This window comes from Hyla sarda, chromosome 1 (genome assembly GCF_029499605.1).
Source record: "Hyla sarda isolate aHylSar1 chromosome 1, aHylSar1.hap1, whole genome shotgun sequence".
In the NCBI taxonomy this organism is placed as follows: domain Eukaryota; kingdom Metazoa; phylum Chordata; class Amphibia; order Anura; family Hylidae; genus Hyla; species Hyla sarda.
Genome location: NC_079189.1, coordinates 114,539,092 through 114,559,125, shown reverse-complemented (window position 1 = coordinate 114,559,125; position 20,034 = coordinate 114,539,092). Strand labels below are relative to the sequence as shown.

The window sequence follows — 20,034 nt, the reverse complement described above, 5'->3', positions numbered from 1 at the left end:
TATTCTACACCCCTATTGACACTCTCTGTAGGCCAGAAATAGCCATTGTAAATAGCAATTTGCCGTGAATAAATTCGGACCAAAACAAAATTTTGGGGAAAATTCGGCGAATCGGCCAAATCAAATTTTTCAAAAATTCGTTCATCTCTAGTTATAGACATTAAAACTAGTATTTGTGAAACAAAAAAAAAATGTCTGGAATGCCAACAGGCACACTCATTTTACTGAAACTGTTGGCAACTAGAGATGAGCGAACTTACAGTAAATTCGATTTGTCACGAACTTCTCGGCTTGGCAGTTGATGACTTTTCCTGCATAAATTAGTTCAGCTTTCAGGTGCCCCGGTGGGCTGGAAAAGGTGGATACAGTCCCAGGAGACTCTTTCCTAGAAATGTATCCACCTTTTCCAGCCCACCGGAGCACCTGACGGCTGAACTAATTTACGCAGGATAAGTCATCAACTGCCGAGCCGAGAAGTTTGTGACAAATTGAATTTACTGTAAGTTCGCTCATCTATATTGGCAACCTGCCAGGCCTTCAGGAAAATCATTTCAAAGCAGGCATCGGAATTGTTGATAAGATATATCTGATCAAACTCCAGAGCAGTATCAAACTGAAGTTCTTTGGGTCCACCAAAGAAAATGATTTGCCTAGTTTATAAACTTATTCTGTAGTTAATCTGTAGTAGTTGTAGTAGTTGTTCCTCTAGTCTGTAGTCTCCAGATTGTGACCTCACACTTTAGTAAGGTCACACATTTTGCCCTCATTTTAAAGGTAAACACCACATTGTGCACCACTCTATAGGCCTCGTATTGTTCCTACACACTGTAGCTGCCACACTGATAAGGAGGAAGGGGGCCTTCACTGACATGAGACAGAGAGAGGAGTGGACCAATAGCAAGCCTGTAACTGGGTGGTCAATCAGTGTCGAGATTATTTTAAGCAGAACTCTTCTGGATTATCCAATTACCCAGAGAGCAAGTGAATAGACCTTTAACCTGCAGTGTTAGCGGAGATTGTCTGAAGCCTCAATGCAGATGAAAGCTGGTGTGACCTTTCCACCTTTCCATTGTGCTGCACTATATTTTGTATGTAGTCATATGCTGATCACCCAAAAAAATACATATTCACTTATTATTGGTATAACAGCAGGTTCAAAACTTACTCCTTCCCTAATTTTCTAAGGGGGTAGCTGCTTAGTATTATACTTGCTGATATTGTAGGTAAAGCATACAAAGGGTACCAATTACATGATAACATGGTGTGCACCATGCTGGCTTACAACCTGTCATTTGTGCTCATACTATTCTATTAGGCTACACAAAACAGTGGCACCCCTGGCTCCTCCAGGATCACAAGGTCAGACTGCATTCTGAAAAAAAATGGTAGACATGGCAACCATGAGGTATTAGTTGATATTTGATCAAAAAACACAAGCTCACGAAGTCCAAAGGAGCTCAATATCATGCTAGCTTCTACACTCATTTATAAGGAATCCCAGAATATGTAATCATTTTTGTTTATATATTTTATATTACCCCGATCATGGTGTTAAACCTGGGATATTTTCTCAGTCTTTTATTAACTTGAATTTAAATTGGCTCATCTTTAAAATATATATTTTATTTGTTACAAATAAAAGCTATATTTTAAGGATGATTTAATTTCAAATCAAGTTTCAAGAACATGGTCACAGAATTGAAAGATGTTTACTGGAAAGGAAGACAAAGCCAGGAAACACTATTATTTGTAAACAGGAACACAGAGAACAATGTAGAAAAAAATAAACAGGGTCCAGAGATACCAATGCTAGAACCAGATCATACCAGGAACTGCTTGATGGAACAGACCAGCAATAGACCAGGAAGATACAAGGAAGGAGCAGTGACCAATAACATGCCTTGGAGGGAACCAGGAGGTAACAGGAACAAGTAACAGAAGAAGTGACTGACTGGGAACAGATCAAGAATCAAAACTAGGAGCAGAAATAAGTGCATAGCAATCAGAAAGAAGATAAGGAATTAGAACCAGAAGCAGGCCAGGTCATGACAAATAGCAAGGCAAGGCAGAATCCCATCTTAGCATAGGGGTCTTAACGCAAAAAAAGTCAGAAACCATTATCTATAAATACAAGTAAATGACATATTTTCAAGGGCAAGGCAAGACTATTGTCAAGAACCACAGCCTAGGAAAGAACCAGAACCTCCAGTCAAAGAACAATGAAGAAGGAGAAAGGAAGCAAAAACAAGGACAAAGGCAGTTTAAGGGAGAATCCTTAAGCAGAGTCACCATAGAACAGGTTGAATTGGATTTAACCACTTGAGGATCAAGCCCATTTTGACCTTAAGGACCAGGCCAATTTCCATTTGTGCACTTGCATTTTTTCCTCCTCCTCTTCTAAAAATCATAACACTTTTAATTTTGCACCTACATACCCATATCATGGCTTATTTTTTGCATCCCCAGTTGTACTTTGTAATGACATCACTTATTTCATAACATAATCTGCAGCAAAACAAAAAAAAACTAAAAACTTATCTGTGGGGTGAAATAAAATAAAAAATGTAATTTAGAAATTTTTGGGGGCTTCCATTTCTACACAGTGCACTTTTCAGTAAATATTACACCTTATCTTTATTCTGTAGGTCCATACGGTTTCAAGAATACAAAATTATTGTAGGTTTTATTTTATTTTACTACTTAAAATTGTCATCTTCTGACCCCTATAACTTTTTTATTTTTCTGAACCATGATCTGTAGTTCTTATCAGTATCATTTTAGTTTTGATGGAACTTTTTGATGGCTTTTTATAAAAAAAAAATGTTATAGTACATGTGGCTGTACAAACATAAGATTATTTCATTATTTTACTTAAAAAAGGGGAAAAGGGAGGGTGGAGTCTAACTTTTATTAGGAAAGGGTTAATTCATTTATATTAACCTTTTTATTATTATTATTTTTAAGCCCCCATAGTGGGTTATATCATGCAATCATTTGATTGCATTGATCAGTGTTATTGGTGCTCTGCTGCTCCAGCCTGCATGGCTGGCTGGGAGCAGCAGAAAACCGATTGGACAGCAAGGAGGCAGGTAAAAGCCCTCCCGCAGTCCTCTCAGCTGATTGGGATATCACAGTTTAACCTCAATGGTCCCAATCAGCTCTTTTGAGCTGCTGGGACACTTTTACTTTCATTTTAAACGCTGCAATCAACTTTGATCACAGCATCTAAAGGGTTAATGCCAGACATCGGCCCGATCGGCTGTGCCCGGCATTAACCATGGGCCCTGGCTGCTGATAGCAGTCGGGACCTACGAGGTTTGAAGCGTGCTCAGCTCGTGAGCACGCTTCAAACGCACTAACGGGACCAGGGAATACAGGTATGCCCTTGGTCCTCAACTACCGGGATGCAAGGGCGTATCTGTATGCCCTTGGTCCCCAACAGGTTAAGATTGTGAGCCCCAATGACCCTGATATTAACAATGACAATTTGTGCAGCACTGCATTAGCACTACACAAAAGAATAAAGTAAATTAATATAACATTCTAATTGTAATTAAACATATCTGTAGCATGCTAAACATGATTTTACTAGAAGATAGAAAAAAGACAATATTTTAGCATTCATGAGACCCTTTTAGAAATATACTGCTGCTCAAATGTCATACTGATAATGAAATGTCATCGCTAGGTCAAGTCAATTTTTGTGAAAAGGAATGGCAGGTTGAGATGAATAAAACATATGTTGGTGTCATTTTATAAAGGATATGTATCAATACCTGAACAGTTCTACATCAAGTTATATTCAAGATTCAAATTTTTCCTTTAAAAACCAACATGACTTAAGTAATATAACTTACAATATTTTAAGTAAATTTCTGCCCATCACTGATTGACAGCAAAAGTGAGAACAGCATGTCCTCTGGCTACTCTGCAGGTGTTGAATGTAATATTATTTGTTCTAATGTGAGTAAATCAAAACTATCTGAAAAGTTGCATCTATTTCTTCATAAAGTTGGTTAATAATTCATGAGAAAAATGTACAGGAATATATGACTTGAATGCCATATTGATATCTAGAGCGGCTTTCATTTTTTTTCTGTTTTGTCTTGTATTTGTTGCACTTTACACTGAAAATACTCAATTTATAACTTAAAATTATTAATTCATTGCCTGGTTCTGTCAAAATAGTTTGTAACAAAATTATAATACATTTAGAAAGTGTCCACCTGAATGACAAGCTTTTGTTCTCCAAGTAGCACTTTTAACCCGTTCAGGACACAGGGCATACAGGTACGCACTTGAGTCCTGATACTTAAGGCCGGGCGGTGATCGGAACAGGATACCTGCTGAAATCATTCAGCAGGCATCCCATGACACTGCCCACGGGGGTCCTGAGACGCCCTGTAATTGCAATTTCCCTGATTGGACGGTCAATTCTGACCATTTATTCACAGCTTTTCCAGGCTAATCGGTTCTCTGGTCACCTGATTGAATTGAAAATAAGGGTGATCATTGTTGTTTGAGATGGTGGTGGGGGCTTCTTCATTGATGAGTGGTGGCCCTCACCAAAAACTACAACTTCCAGCAGTTGGCCGTCTGGAGAAGCTGGGAGTTATAGTTTTGCAACATCTAGAGGGCTACAGTTTGGAGACCACTACACAGTGGTCTCCAAACTGTGCCCCTCCAGATGTTGCAAACAACAACTTTCAGCATGCCCATGTGATTTTTTTTTCACTAATCAGAGACAATTACTTAACCATGTTCATTTTTTCGAATCTGTTTTTATATTCCGATTACAATTTTTGTTTTACAGTATCGGGGAGGGGATGGCTGATCCGGGAAATCATCTATTGTGAGGATCATATGTTATTTCTGTTATTTATATACTGGTGTCACCTTTCACTGTACTTCTGTATGTGATGATAAGCAGGACACTGCTGGAAAGTAAACTTTACAGCACAGTACATCTAAGCATACAATTAGGCCAGAATGAAAAATGCAAGATTTCAGGATTATTTATAATATAGAGAGATGAAAAAGTAAAAAAAAATAAAAGTCACTAAAATGTGTAAAGAAATATGTTTAACATAAAGACTTGATAATAAATTGTTTTTTGTTAACACATTACCTTAAATTGTGTTTATTGTATTTTTCAGATGTACACTATTTCTGTGTATAGGAAGATTTGGGTTACCATGGCATTACTGTGGAGTACAATATTCTGCTTAAAGCTAAAAAGTGAAGATGTAGTACATCAAAACTATTAAGCACTGCAAGGTAGGAACCTATTTTGTTTTATATTTGTTAAACTTCTCATCTTTTACAAGAGGACGAGTTAGTATGTTGCACGTCTTCTTTTTAATTTGAAATCTAGGCACTATATCTGCCATAGACTTTAAGTCAACTACATACATACTGTTGTTGTAGCCTACGTCCCCTCTAAAGTAGAATGAAACATGTCTTGATATTTAATTATCTTACAACATTTTTATTGTACATAACTTTAGGGTCTCCCTTCTTATTAGGGCAAGAGAGAGATCAGGGCTGCGAACAGGGATAACATAGCATAGGCTTACATATATTTGTAGCTATTATTTACCTCTGACTATACATACGAGACCTGAATCATGTCTTCTTGCTTTTGGTCCTTATCTGATGAGCTTTTCTACTTTTACTGAGACAGGTAGTCGGTGTCTAAGACAGTTCTTTTTTTATCAGGTGTTCTCTCATTTTGTTGTCTGTTTGGTAGCTTTTTTCTTACTTTTTGTCAGGGGTCATATGACTTCATGAGCAATATTTAAAATATAAACAGCAAAAGTTATGTTTTAGATGAAAAGGGAGATTATCGATGTTGGTCATTTTTTTTTTTTTATATATCTGCTTTTTTTTTGTATAAGATTCTCAAAAGTTAGACAAGATGTTTGGAAAATATTTATAGTACTTACTTCTGATACAAGGTTACATATATTTACGTAAATCATATAGAGAAGCCATATAGTCATGAAGGCGGTTGCATGGCAGAAAATATTGATGCACATCCACTTGGGTGCCTTTATCGAGAAATGCATACAAATAAGTATTCTATGAAGAGCCAACCACACAGCATCTTTTTTACAGCCAAAGTGTAAGGCTGGGTTCACATATGTCTGGCATCCCGCATAGGTGAACTCAGCCTAGATCTCGACACAACTGATGCCACAACTGCTTGCTCTTTCTGAGTGTTGCTGTGTAAGAGGGGGCGTGAAAGAGGAGTTTCAAAAACTGTGATTATCTGTTGTGCGGAGTGAATCTGTGGAGTGGGTGCGACTGCCTATAGCCCACATTCTTATTTTGGGGGGAGGAGGAGTAGATTGGGCACAGGTGTATAAATCTTAGCTTGGGACTCTTATTGAGAGCTTGCTCTTTCTGAGTGTTGCTGTGTAAGAGGGGGCGTGAAAGAGGAGTTTCAAAAACTGGAGTTTGAAAGCAGGAGGTTGAGATCGCTGTGAGTTTTAATTTTTGAACCCACAAGGTCTACAAAAAATTTTAAGTGTAATTTTGACTGTCTGTTTTTTCCTATACATTTGTGAAATCCCCATTACTAGATGGCCTCCATGTTGGAAAATGCAGTCCAATGTACATCCTGTTCAATGTATGCAATCCTTGAACAACAGTTTGAGGGTGCATATTGTTGTGCGAGATGTGTGCTAGTTGTCCGTTTGGAAGCCCAGATCCTGCATCTAGAGGGGCGACTGGCAACAATGAGAAGCATTAACAACATGGAGAGGAGTCTCCTGCTCACTGAGCAGGCACTCTCGGAAATAGAGGTGGGGGAGGACAGTGGGACGGAGTTGCAGGACAGTCAGGCAGTTAGCTGGGTTACAGTTAGAAAGAGGGGTAGGGGAAAAAGTGTCAGGGAGGCTAGTCCTGAACTGGCACACCCCAACAAGTTTGCCCGCTTGGCAGATGAGGGGGATGCCATTACAGAGCTAGCAGAACTGCAGCAGGATACCGCCTCTGACCGCCAGGGGGGTGTCTGCTCCAGTAAGGAGGGAGGGAGGAGTACAGGGCAGGCCAGACAGGTACTAGTGGTGGGGGACTCAATTATTAGGGGGACAGACAGGGCAATCTGTCACAAAGACCGGGATCGCCGAACAGTGTGCTGTCTGCCTGGCGCACGAGTTCGGCACATCGCGGATCGGGTTGACAGGTTGTTGGGCGGGGCTGGAGAGGACCCAGCAGTCATGGTACATATTGGCACCAATGACAAAGTAAGAGGTAGGTGGAGTGTCCTTAAAAATGATTTCAGGGACTTAGGCCGCAAGCTTAAGGCAAGGACCTCCAAGGTAGTCTTTTCTGAAATACTACCAGTACCACGAGCCGCACCAGAGAGGCAGCGGGAGATCAGGGAGGTAAACAAGTGGCTCAGAAGTTGGTGTAGGAAGGAAGGGTTTGGGTTCATGGAGAACTGGGCTGACTTCGCTGTCGGTTACCGGCTCTACCGTAGGGACGGGCTGCACCTCAATGGGGAGGGTGCAGCTTTGCTTGGGGAGAAGATGGCTAGAAGGGTGGAGGAGTGTTTAAACTAGGGACTTGGGGGGAGGGAACCTACAGCAAAGAGGGGGAAGATAGTGTAGATAGAGAGGTGGGAATTATAAATGTACCTGGGGGTGGAGCGGAGGGAGGGGTTAGAATAGTTAATAGGAATAGGCTTCATAGGAAAATAAAACTTACACCCTTGAATCCCATTAACCCCAATAACATAAAGGATGGAAATGTAAAGTGTATGTTCACAAATGCCAGAAGCCTAGCAAATAAAATGGGGGAGCTTGAGGCCTTGATACTGGAGGAACATATTGATATAGTTGGGGTCACTGAGACAAGGCTGGACTCCTCGCATGACTGGGCTGTTAATCTGCAGGGGTTTACATTGTTTCGCAAGGATAGAATGAACAGAAAAGGTGGTGGAGTCTGTCTGTATGTAAGAAGTGGTATGAAAGTCAGTGTGAACGATGCCATAGTGTGTGATGATTCTGAGGATGTGGAATCATTGTGGGTAGAATTACAAAAGGAGGGAAATACTGAAAAAATAATATTTGGGGTAATCTACAGACCCCCTAATATCACTGAAGAGATAGAAGTTCGGCTTCATAAACAAATAGAGAGGGCCGCCCGGGCAGGTACAGTGGTAATAATGGGAGATTTTAACTATCCAGATATAGATTGGGGTCCGGGGTTGGCTAAAACTACAAAGGGGCGACAATTTCTAAATTTATTGCAGGATAATTTTATGGGCCAGTTTGTGGAGGACCCAACAAGAAGTGATGCCTTGTTGGATCTGATCATTTCCAACAACGCAGAGCTGGTTGGTAATGTAACTGTGCGGGAAAACCTTGGTAATAGCGACCACAATATAGTTACTTTTCACTTAAAATGTAGAAATCAAAGACAGGCGGGGAAGGCAAAAACATATAACTTTAAAAAGGCAAATTTCCCTGGGCTGAGGGCTGCACTACAGGACATAGACTGGGGGGAGGTGTTCTCAAATACTGATACAGAAGGTAAATGGGACATCTTTAAATCAACTCTAAATAACTATACAGCTAAATATATACCAAAGGGGAACAAATATAAACGATTGAAACTAAATCCTACATGGCTGACACATGATGTTAAAAGAGCAATAAACAACAAAAAAATTGCCTTCAAAAAATACAAATCTGATGGGTCAGCTATAACATTTAAACAGTACAAGGAGCTTAATAAAATCTGTAAAAATGTAATAAAAACAGCAAAAATTCTAAATGAGAGACAGGTGGCCAAAGAAAGCAAAACTAATCCTAAATATTTTTTTAGATATATAAATGCAAAAAAACCAAGAACAGAGCATGTAGGACCCCTTAATAATGATAATGGGGAGGTTGTCACGGGCGATCAAGAGAAGGCGGAGCTACTGAATGGGTTCTTTAGTTCTGTATACACTATGGAAGAAGGAGCTGACATTGGCCAGGTCAGTGCTGGTAACACATCATATAATGTACTGAACTGGCTTAATGTAGAGATGGTACAAGGTAAGTTAAGTGATATAAATGTAAGCAAATCCCCAGGACCGGATGAACTACACCCAAGAGTTCTTAGAGAGGTAAGTTCAGTAATATCTGTACCCCTGTTCATGATATTTAGAGATTCTCTGGTGTCTAGTATTGTGCCAAGGGACTGGCGCAAGGCGAATGTGGTGCCAATCTTCAAAAAGGGCTCTAGGTCTTCCCCAGGAAACTATAGACCGGTAAGTTTAACGTGCATTGTGGGTAAATTGTTTGAAGGACTTATAAGGGATTACATACAGGAATACATAGGGGATAATTGTATTATAAGTGATAGCCAGCATGGGTTTACTAAGGATAGAAGTTGTCAAACCAATCTAATTTGCTTTTATGAAGAGGTGAGTAGAAGCCTTGACAGAGGCATGGCTGTGGATATAGTGTTTCTGGATTTTGCTAAAGCATTTGATACTGTCCCTCATAGACGTCTGACAGGTAAGTTAAGGTCTTTGGGTTTGGAAATTTTAGTTTGTAACTGGATTGAACACTGGCTCATGGATCGTACCCAGAGAGTGGTGGTCAATGATTCGTACTCTGATTGGTCCCCGGTTATTAGTGGTGTACCCCAAGGTTCAGTACTGGGCCCGCTGTTGTTTAATTTATTTATCAATGATATAGAGGATGGTATTAACAGCTCTGTTTCTATCTTTGCAGATGACACCAAGCTTTGTAGCACAGTACAGTCTATAGAGGATGTGCATAAGTTACAAGATGACTTGGATAGACTAAGTGTCTGGGCATCCACTTGGCAAATGAGGTTCAATGTGGATAAATGTAAAGTTATGCATCTGGGTACTAATAACCTGCATGCATCGTATGTCTTAGGGGGGATTAAACTGGCAGAGTCACTGGTAGAGAAGGATCTGGGTGTACTTGTAGATCACAGACTACAGAATAGCATGCAATGTCAGGCTGCTGCTTCCAAAGCCGGCAGGATATTGTCATGTATCAAAAGAGGCATGGACTCAAGGGACAGGGACATAATACTCCCCCTTTATAAAGCATTGGTACGGCCTCACCTGGAATATGCTGTTCAGTTTTGGTCACCTGTCCATAAAAGGGACACTGCGGAGTTGGAAAGGGTGCAGAGACGCGCGACTAAACTAATATGGGGCATGGAACATCTTAGCTATGAGGAGCGATTAAAGGAGTTACAATTGTTTAGTCTTGAGAAGAGACGTTTAAGGGGGGATATGATAAACGTTTATAAGTATATTAATGGCCCATACAAAAAATATGGAGAAAAACTGTTCCAGGTTAAACCCCCCAAAGGACGAGGGGGCACTCCCTCCGTCTGGAGAAAAAAAAGTTTAGTCTCAAGGGGCGACACGCCTTCTTTACCGTGAGGACTGTGAATTTATGGAACGGTCTACCTCAGGAACTGGTCACAGCAGGAACAATTAACAGCTTTAAAACAGGATTAGATACATTCCTGGAACAAAATAAGATTAATGCTTATGAAGAAATATAAAATCTCATCCCTTCCCCAATATCGCGCCACACCCCTACCCCTTAATTCCCTGGTTGAACTTGATGGACATATGTCTTTTTTCGACCGTACTAACTATGTAACTATGTAACTATGTAACTGATAACAAGTTGTCATCAGTTGTATGGCATCCGGCATCCATTGTTTCTACAAGGCAGAAGAGGAATGCAGCAAGCTGTGTTCCCCTGTCTGGTGGCCTCCGTTGTTTCCAACTAGAGATGAGCGAACTTGCAGTAAATTCGATTTGTCACAAACTTCTCTGCTCGGCAGTTGATGACTTTTCCTGCATGAATTAGTTCAGCTTTCAGGTGCTCCCGTGGGCTGGAAAAGGTGGATGCTGTCCTAGGAGACTCTTTCCTAGGACTGTATCCCCCTTTTCCAGCCCACCGGAGCACCGGAAAGCTGAACTAATTTATGCAGGAAAAGTCAGCAACCGCCGAGCTGAGAAGTTTGTGACAAATCGAATTTACTGTAAGTTCGCTCATCTCTATTTCCAACCATCCAGGGTCAAAATTGAGACGCTGGATGATTGCAAAATGTTCCAATCAAATGAATGGGATCAGTTCTAGCATCAGTTTCCCTCCAGTGCATGCCGGAGGGAAACTATGCCGGACACCTGATATATGTAAACCCAGCTTACCCTATATTTCAATTAGCTTTAAATCTTTCTGGACTAGTGTTTCCCAACCAATGTGTCTCTAGCTGTTGCAAAACTAGAACTCCCAGGATGCCTGGACAGCCAAAGGATGAGAGCTTCTGCTGTCATTTTAGGGATATGATCCTGTGTGATATATTTTTTTAATGTTTGAAATTAGAAACAAGAAATGTAAAGCATTCACATTTGTGGACTGTGACTTGTAGTACAGCTCAGCCTCATTCAAGCGAATGGAACTGAAATGCAGTTTTAGGCACAGCCCACAGACAAAATAAAAATAGTTTCTGGAAAAAAGCACGCCCTTGTTTCCTATCATGAAAATACCTATGATCACTATGGAGGAGATTTATCAAAACCTGCCCAGAGGAAAAACTGCCCATTTGCCCATAGCAACCAATTAGATTGCTTCTTTCATTTTTTAACAAGGCCTTTGCAAAATGAAAGAAGTGATCTGATTGGTTGCTATGGACAACTGGTCAACATTTCCCCTCCCGAGCTTTTGATAAATCACCCCCTATGACAATAGTTATGAAGAAGGAAGATGTAACAAAAAAGCTGCCTGGTCTACCCTGGTGCAGCTACATGATTTCTTGTGCAGTCACAGTGACTTACAAGTTGTTATATCTTAATATGAATACAAAACAAGGCAAATAACAGAATGATACATGACCTATTTATTTATATACTCTGACATACCGAACAACCAAGAACAACTGTGCTACACAGCGTGTGCTGTCATTTATGAAACACATTGCTTCATAGAGATGCATATGGAAAAAGGCTTTAAGATAACAAACAAGTAAAGAATATACATTATAAGAAACAAGTAAAAGAAACACATAAGGTTCATTTAAGCCAGAGTACCTTATGTATTACCAATCAGCTAAAGTTTATAGGGGCTTACCCACTTTTCCAGGTAGTGGGTATCGATAGAGAGAAGGATGGGGAAATTGGATTTCAACATGTCCAATCCATTTGTTTTCAGAAGACATAAGCTGCTGAGACATCTCAAAAGGCATCTGGCTTATTCTCCTTCTACCATTCAGAACACATGTACTTTAGATCAACCAAAGCATGGAAGTTTATAGGGGGTCGAGAGAGACCCCAACATTATCAGGTTGTGGATTTTTCAGATCAAATCCTGGTTAAGGGGGCTCGGCTCTCTCAACTCTACCTAGAAGTATTTAAATGTAATATAAAATGTTAACCCCTTAAGGACCCAGCCCATTTTCACCTTAAGGACCTGGCCATTTTTTGCACATCTGACCACTGTCACTTTAAGCATTAATAACTCTGGGATGTTTTTACTTTTCATTCTGATTCCGAAATAGTTTTTTCGTGACATATTCTACTTTATGTTAGTGGTAAAATTTTGTTGATACTTGCATAATTTCTTGAAAAATTCCAAAATTTGATGATTGACATCCCAAATAAATTATATGTTGATTCACATATACAATATGTCTACTTTATGTTTGCATCATAAAGTTGATTTTTTTTTTTACTTTTGGAAAACATCAGAGAGCTTCAAAGTTCAGCAGAAACCTTCCAATTTTTCACAAAATTTTCAAAATCAAACATTTTCAGGGACCAGTTCAGTTTTGAAGGGGATTTGAAGTGCCTTCATATTTGAAATACCCCACAAATTACCCCATTATAAAAACTGCACCCCTCAGAGTATTCAAAATGACATTCAAAAAGTTTGTTAAGCCTTTAGGTCAGTGTTTCCCAAATGCGGTCCTCAAGCACCCCCAACAGGTCATGTTTTCTGGATTTCCTTAGTCTTTCACAGGTGATATAATTATGGTCAGTGAATAAGGCATCACCACAGTTATATCAAATGTGAAAGACTAAGGAAATCCAGAAAACATGACCTGTTGGGGGTTCTTGAGGACCGCATTTGGGAAACACTGCTTTAGGTGTTTCACAGGAATAGCAGCAAATACATAGAATGTGTGGACAGATAAGAACCATTTGGACTATCTAGTCTGCCCAATAATCTGAATCCTATCAATAGTCCCTGGCCCTATCTTATATGAAGGATAGCCTTATGCTTATATCATGCATGTTTAAACTCCTTCACTGTATTTGCAGTGACCACTTCTGAAGGAAGGCTATTCCATGCATCCACTACTCTCTCAGTAAAGTAATAATTCCTGATATTACTTTTAAACCTTTGCTCCTCTAATTTAAAACTATGTTTTGAAGGAAAAAATTCTACACTCGCATGTTCTTGTAGACCCAGTTTTTTAATTTACAAGGGGTAAAAGGAGAGAAATCTTCCTAAAATTTGTAACTCAATTTCTCTCGAGTAAGGAAATACCACATATATGTACATAAAGTATTCAGCGGGTGCACTAGAGCGCTCAGAAGGGAAGGAGCGACAATGGGATTTTGGAGAGTGAGTTTTTCTGAAATGGTTTTGGGGGGCATGCCACTTTTAAAAAGCCCCTATGTTGCCAGAACAGCAAAAAAAAAAAACACATGGCATACTATTTAGGAAACTACACCACTCAAGGAATGTAACAAGGGGTACAGTGAGCCTTAACACCCCACAGGTGTTTGACGACTTTTAGTTAAAGTTGGATGTGTAAAATGACTTGGATGTGTAAATGAATTTTTTTTCAAAAAAATGCTAGTTTTCCCCCAAATTTTTAATTTTTACAATTGGTAATAGGAAAAAATGTCCCCCAAAATGTGTAACCCCATCTCTTCTGAGTATGGACATACCCCATGTGTGGACATCAAGTGCTCTGCTGGTGCACTACAATGCTCAGAAGAGAAGGAGTCACATATGGCTTTTGGAAAGCAAATTTTGCTGAAATGTTTTTTTGGGGGGCATGTCACATTTAGGAAGCCCCTATGGCACGACAACAGCAAAAAAAAAAAAAAAACACATGGCACACTATTTTGGAAACTACACCCCTCAAGGAACGTAACAACGTAACAAGGGGTAAAGAGAGCCTTAATACTCCACAGGTGTTTGACAAATTTCTGCAAAAGTTGGACGTGAAAATTAAAAATTTAATTTTTTCCCCTAAAATGCTGGTGTTACCCCAAATTTTTCATTTTCACAAGGGGTAATAGGAGAAAAAGCCTCCCAAAATGTGTAACCCCATTTCGTTTACAAAGCCCACCGTGGTGCCAGAAATGTGGATCCCCCCCACATGTGACCCCATTTTGGAAACTACACCCCTCACAGATTATAAAAAGGGGTGCAGTAAATATTTACACTCCACTGGCGATTGACAGATCTTTGGAACAGTGAGCTGTGCAAAGGAAAAATAACATTTTTCATTTTCACGGACCACTGTTCCAAAAATCTGTCAGGCACCTGTGGGGCATAAATGATCACTGTACCCCTTATTAAATTCTGTGAGGGGTTTAGTTTCCAAAAGGGGGTCACATGTTTGGGGGGTGGGTCCACTGTTCTGGCACAATGGGGGCTTTGTAAACACACATGGCCTTAAATTTCGGACACATTCTCTCTCCAAAATCCCAATGGCGCTCCTTCTCTTCTGAGCATTGTAGTGCACACGCAGAACATTTTACATCCAGATATGGGGTATGTTCTTACTCAGAAATGGGGTTAAACATTTTGGGGGGCTTTTTTTTCCTATTCTCTCTTGTGAAAATGAAAAATTTAGGGTAACACCAGCATTTTAGTGAAATTTTTTTTTTTCATTTTCACAACCAACTTTAACGAAAATTCGTCAAACACCTGTGGGGTGTTAAGGCTCACTATGCCCCTTGTTACATTCCGTGATGGGTGAAGTTTCCAATATGGGGTCACATGTGGGTATTTATTGTTTTGCGTTTATGTCAGAACCGCTGTAAAATCAGCCACCCCTGTGCAAATCACCAATTTAGACCTCAAATGTACATGGTGCGCTTTAATTTCTGAGCCATGTTGTGCGTCCGCAGATCACTTTACACCCACATATGGGGCATTTCTGTACTCAGGAGAAATTGTGTTACACATTTTTGGGGTCTTTTTTTCCCTTTTATCGCTTATGAAAATGTAAAGTATGGAGCAACACCAGCATGTTAGTGTTTTTTTTTACACTAACATGCTGGTGTAGACCCCAACTTTACCTTTTCATAAGGGGTAAAAGGAGAAAATCCCCCCGAAATTTGTAACACAATTTCTCACGAGTACATATGTGGCCCTAAACATATGTGGCCCTAAACATATGCGGCCCTAAACTATTACCTTGAAATACGACAGGGCTCCAAAGGGAGAGAGCGCCATGCGCATTTGAGGCCTATTTTGGGGATTTGCATCTGCCACCAAAATGCCCTACGGCAGTGTTTCCCAAACAAGGTGTCTCTAGCTGTTGCAAAACTCCCAGCATGCCTTGACAGTCAGTGGCTGTCTGGTTTTGGAAACAGTGCCGTACAAGACTTTTTTATTTTATTTTATTGGGGGGGACTGTGTAGGGGAATATGGATATGTGGTGTTTTACTTTTTACTTTGTGTAGGTGTAGTGATGTGTTTTTAGGGTACATTCACACAAGCAGGGGTTTACAGTGAGTTTCTCGCTGGGAGTTTGAGCCACAGTGGAAAATTTGCTGCATATCAAACTTGCAGCAGAAAACTTGTTGTAAACCCGACCGTGTGAATGTACCCTATACATTCACATGGGGGGGGGGGAGGGGCAAACCTCCATCTGTTGCAAAACTACAACTCCAAGCATGCATGACAGACCGTACAGCTGGAGGCACATATGATTGTGCAACACTGAGAGTTTGTTGCTTAACTCAGTGTTTTGCAACCAGTGTGCCTCCAGCTGTTGCAACACTAGAACTCCCAGCATGTACAGTGTCTCAGTGCATGCTGAGAGTTGTATTTTTGACCCAGCTGGAGGCACACTGGTTGCAAAACACTGAGTTAGGACACAAACTCTGTTTCACAACCAATGTGTCTCCAGCTGTTGCAAAACAGCAACACTCAGCATGCATTGACAGTCGAAGGGCATGCTGAGTGTTGTAGTTTTGCAACAGCTGGAGGCACACTGCTTCAACTCTCTGCATGCCCTTTGGTAGTATGTGCATGCTGGGAGTTGTAGTTTTGCAACAGCTGGAGGCACACTTTTTCATAGAAAAAATGTGCCTCCATCTGTTGTATAACTGCAACCCCCGGCATGCACAGTCTACCAAAGGGCATGCTGGGAGTTGTAGTTGGAACTTCAGCTGTTGCAAAACTACAACTCCCAGCATGCCCTTTGGCTGTGCATGTTGAGAGTTGTTGCTAAGCAACAGCAGGAGGTGAACAGGCCTCACCTCCTGCTGTATCCTGCCTCTGGAACTGCCACCGCTGCTGCCACCGCTGCTGCCACCTGGACTACAGATGACGCTCCTCAGGGTACCCCCGCTGGACCAGGGAGAGGTAAGAGACCCCCCGCAGGCCCTGATCTCCGCCCCGATCGCCGCCCCGATCACCGCCCAGCAGGACAGTGATTGGTCGGTCGGCCCCGTGCCACCTCACTCCTGCTGAGTAAGACAGCCAAGACAGCCCCATTCACCCTTTTTTTCCGGGTCACCAGAGACCTGACTGACCCAAAATTGCCGCAAATCGACGGTATGAATTGGGGGAGTCTCCGGACCCCCCAGGGGTTTGCACGGGGTCCCTGCTGATAGATATCAGCAGTCACTCAGGTCCGGTCCCCACCCAGCGTGGGGACCAAAATTCCAATGGGCGTACAGGTATGCCCTGGGTCCTTAAGTACAAGGGCATCAGTGCGTACCTGTATGCCCTGGGTCCCTAAGTGGTTAAACAGTTTAAAAAGATGTATATAACTTTCCCATAAAAATGCACTTTTTATTAAAACTTTCACAAAAGATTGAACTACAAAAAAAAATAAAAATTGACCCAGATCTATCAAACTGTGTGAGAGAACAATTAGAGAGAGATGTGCCCGCAGTAACAAATCATAGCTCAGCTTTCATAGCTTAACAAGTTCTGTTACAGTAAGACCTGGGTTGTAATTGGGAGAAAAACTCTATTTTTTTCTATTTTTTTTCACATTTTGGTAATTCAAGACTGAATGCAATGACAAAACAATACAAATGCCAGCAAATGCCAAATATTGGTCAATTTGCATCCAAAAAACATAGAACATGTCTACTTTCTATCCCAAAGATGTTCCCAATAAATACTACAATTTACCATGTAAAAAAATAGCCCTCACAAAGCTCAATAGATAGAAACAAAAAGTTATGGTGATGCAAAGCAATTTTTTTTAAGGGGATTTCCAGGTAAAATGTATTGATGACCTCATATGAGATCAGTGGGTGCTAATACTTGTCAGCCCTACTGATCAGCTATTTGCCAAAACTGTGGCTCCGGCATACACAGTAAAAGAGAGCAGGAAGCAGACAAATCTGTACACTGTGTAGTATATAACCAAGGTTGGTTATTAAATATAAGCTCACATTGAAATTATTTAGATCTAAGCTGCAGTTAACCAGGATGGCCTATAATCACTTTTGCATTTGTTTAACCCTTAAGGACCAAGCCCATTTTCTCCTTAAGGACCAGAGCATTTTATGCACATCTTACCACTGTCATTTTAAGCATTAATAACTCTGGGATGCTATTTTCATTCTAATTCCAAGAATGTTTTTTCATGACATATTCTACTTTATGTTAGTGGTAAATGTCTGTTGATACTTGCATCATTTATTGGTGAAAAATTCCAAAATTAGATGAAAAAATTTGAACATTTTGCTTTTTTCTAACTTTGAAGCTCTATGCTTGTAAGGAAAATAGACATTCCAAATAAATTATATATTGATTCACATGTAGAATATGTCTACTTTATGTTTTTCATAATAAAGTTGACATGTTTTTACTTTCGGAAGACATCAGAGGGCTTCAAAGTTCAGCAGCATTTTCTAAGTTTTTTCACAGAATTTTCAAAATCAGAATTTTTCAGGGACCAGTTCAGCTTTTAAGTGGATTTGAAGGTCCTTCATATTAGGAATACCCCATAAATGACCCCACTATAGAAACTGAACCCCTCAAAGTATTCAAAATGACATTCAGAAAGTTTGTTAAGGAGCAAAGTGAAGAAGTAAATTCAAAATTTTCATTTTTTACACTTGCGTGTTCTTGTAGACCCAGTTTTTAAATTTTTACAAGGGGTAATAGGAGAAAAATCCTCTCCAAAATTTTTAACCAAATTTCCCTCGAGTATGGAAATACCTCAAATGTGTATGTGAAGTGTTCGGCGGGCTCAGAAGGGAAGTAGAGGGCTCAGAAGCGACAGAGCAACAATGGGATTTTGGAGAGTGAATGTCACAATTAGGAATCCCCTATTGTGCCAGAGCAGCAAGAAAACCCCCACATGGCATACCATTCTGGAAACTAAACCCCCCAAGGCACGTAACAAGGGGTACAGTGAGCCTTAACACCCCACAGGTGTTTGATGACTTTTCGTTAAAGTCGGATGTGTAAATGACAATTTTTTTTCACTAAAGTGCAGTTTTTAAAAAGAGCTGCAGTGAGCATTTACACCCCACTGGTGTTTTACATATGTTTGGAACAGTGGACTATGCAAATGAAAATTTTAATTTTTCCTTTTCACGGACCACTGTTCCAAAAATCTGTCAGACACCTGTCGGGTGTAAATGTCACATGTGGGGGGACCATTGTTCTGGCACCATGGGGGCTTTGTAAATACATGTGGCCTTCAATTCTGGACAAATTTTCTCTCCAAAAGCCAAATGGTGCTCCTTCTCTTCTAAGCATTGTAGTGCACCCGCTGAGCACTTTACATCCACATATGGGGTATTTTCTTACTCAGAAGAAATGGGCTTACACATTTTGGGGAACTTTTTTCCTATTTTCCCTTGTGAAAATGAAATTTTTTTTTTCATTTTCCCATCCAACTTTAACGAAAATTTGTCAAACACATGTGGGGTGTTAAGGCTCACGATGCCCCTTGTTACGTTCCTTGAGGAGTGTAGTTTCCAATGGGGTCAAACGTGGGTATATATTTTTTTTGCGTTTATGTCAGAACTGCGGTAAAATCAGCTACCCTTGTTCAAATCACAAATTTATGCCTCAAATGCACATAATGCGCTCTCACTCCTGAGCCCTGTTGTGCACCCGCAGAGCATTTTACGTCCACATATGGTGTATTTCCGTACTCAGGAGAAATTGCATTACAAATTTTGAGGGTCTTTTTTTTCCTTTTACCTCTTGTGAAAATAAAAAGTATGGGGCAACATCAGCATGTTAGTGTAAAGAAAAAAAAATGTTTACACTAACAGGCTGGTGTGGACCCCAACTTTTCCTTTTCATAAGGGATGAAAGGAGAAAAAGGGATGAAAGGAGCAAAACTGCAAATCCAAGCGGGCCTAAACAGCAAACAGCTGTCTGGGCATGCAGGGAATTGTAGTTTTGCAACATCTGGAGGGCAACAGTTTAGAATAGTGGTCTCAAAATTGTAGCCCTCCAGATGTTGCTAGGCAACTACTCACTGCCGATCGCCTGCCAACGTTAAGTTGACCTCTGGCACCGGTCACCACCAGTCCCCCGTTCGGCCTGGACTACTGTGGATGGGCAGAACGGGGGAACCAAATTTTAACCCCCGCCCCGATCTGTTATTGGTCGGTCGCTTCAGTTGGACAGTGGGTGTCTTGGACAACCCCGATCCGCCTTATTCTCTGGGTCACCGGAGACCCGCATGACCCGGAATCGCCACAAATCACCGGTGTGAATTCACCGATGTGATCGCCGACATACAGGGGTTTCAGGACCCCCCTGGGCATTGGCACGGGATGCCTGCTGATAGATATAAGCA

At 40.7% G+C, this 20,034-nt stretch overlaps 1 protein-coding gene across 1 annotated transcript in view; it reads left to right on the top strand.

Moving 5' to 3' along the window:
- TENM3 (teneurin transmembrane protein 3) overlaps nucleotides 1-20,034 on the top strand; it is a 2,657,329-nt gene that overhangs the window by 555,069 nt on the left and 2,082,226 nt on the right. Inside the window, exon 3 of the mRNA XM_056560421.1 lies at nucleotides 5,157-5,277. The gene's annotated coding sequence lies outside the window, so the exon portion shown is untranslated. The remainder of the gene's footprint in view (nucleotides 1-5,156; nucleotides 5,278-20,034) is intronic.